We start from the raw sequence: 1933 nt of genomic DNA, 5'->3' as shown, positions 1-1933 counted from the left end.
TGGGGAAACACGAATCATGGGGACCCATGATCATCTCAGTACGAGGTAATAGGAATAGCCTATTACCAACCTAGCAATTTTTAGGGTTTACGGAAGTAAAAGTTGACTCTAGATTAGGTGCTATCAGAAGGAGGGAACTGCTCTGTGATTGGGCATCTCAATAAAATTTATAAGGAAGGTAGACAAAAGCGAGTACAAAGCTGTCGTTTGTAAATAACCAAAGTGATCTGAATAATTATTTAACTTGAAGAAACATGGGGAATGGTTTGGACTCAGAGGAGATTAAAAACTAAGAGACCAGGCAAAAAATTATTCAAACAGGGATTAAAATCTCTTTGAGGGCCAGAGCTATAGCACTGTTTAACATAATAATATAGACTCTAATTTCAGGGTTTGCCTGAGAGACAATTGATGTTTTAATGTGATGTAGTAACAAGATCATTCATTAATTTATTCACAGTATTCAATAAAGTTTTCATTAAATACTGGCCAAGAATTTATGTATTTTGAGGCATTAAAATAGAAAGCTGACCTTTTGAAATTGGGTCATTAAATATTTCTCACTTAACCATGTTTCACACTCCAGCTAAGTGTCTTAAATAAAACATGGTTTATGTGTATATTTATCTATAGAATGGTAAATGAAATGTTCACTTAATGCACTAGCAATTTCAGTAGCAGAAGGATATTTTTAGAAGTTCATGTAAGATCCTAAGACATTTTAAAATAGGAAAAGGCCATTCAGTTTAATAGAGCTGCTTTTCATCAGAGATATTAAATGTATTTTTCACATGGCAAATTAAGTGAACTGTTACACTGGGCCATTTTGATACTATCTCACCATTGTAAAATAAAAAAGCCTAAACTTATTGCCTAGGTTAAAATAGTCAAGCTTTACATTTTATGCTTAACAGAATTTGGAAACTTGATTGTCACAGTTCATTTATTGCAGAAGATTTTAAGAGAAAAGCATCAACTCCCACACTCTTAATATTTTTATGTCATTGAATCATTTAAATAAGTTGGATTTCATGCATTGGTAAAACATTAAGTTTAATATATACAGAAAAATTCCTTAAGTGTGGGAGCGTAAGGGTGAGTAAAGATTAGCGGAGCCTAAATGCCCCTCTTGAAAAGCCCCTAAAACTCCATATGTTGGCTATAAACAGCATTTAATTTTACATAGCAATTGGGAAACACCTTAGAATCAAACCAAGGATTTGTTTTTTCTTTCCTTTGCATTCCAAATTCCTGATGTGTGTTAATGTAAATTACTTGGTGTTATATTTTTTTCCTTTTTATACTCGGATTCATCAATAATTTTAAATTCTGGATCTTTGTATAATTTATCAAATAAAGATCTATGGTGTTAAGATAGTAAAAGAAAAATCATCTGGGACTTATAGAAACAACTACTGTTGTTTTTGGTGATACTTTTGCCAAATTAAGTTGTTAAAATTGTCAAGTATTCAGTAGATTCTGATCTAAACAGGAAATAAAATAAAAATAATATGTACGTCCCCTATGCTCCTCTTATTTCCCTTCAATCTTTTGTTCATCTCTTAATCGCTATGTCTCTCTGCTTCTCCCTTTCTCTGTTTTTATCTGTTATTTTATCTTTCAAATTCTTTCAAATTTTCTGTATTTGTCCCTAATTTATGTCTGTCTCTGTGTGACTCCTCCTAGCTTCTGCATGTTCTCTAGGAAAATATTTTCAAATTCATTCATACCCTCAGGAGGTATTCCATGTCTTTCAACTACGACATATCATTTAAGATGTTTTATGTTATTGGTTACTTTATGTTGTAAACAAAAGAAATTTCCCGGTTCTAGTAGGAAAATGGCAGTTACCTAAATTGGAATTATGTCCACACATCCTTCTTTAGATAATAAAGAAGAGAAAGGAAAATCATCCAACCCTCAGACATACAAG

Source organism: Canis lupus, chromosome 14 (assembly GCF_003254725.2).
Source record: "Canis lupus dingo isolate Sandy chromosome 14, ASM325472v2, whole genome shotgun sequence".
In the NCBI taxonomy this organism is placed as follows: Eukaryota; Metazoa; Chordata; class Mammalia; order Carnivora; family Canidae; genus Canis; species Canis lupus.
The sequence above is the reverse complement of the archived record's forward strand: the minus strand, read 5'-3'. Positions refer to the sequence as shown.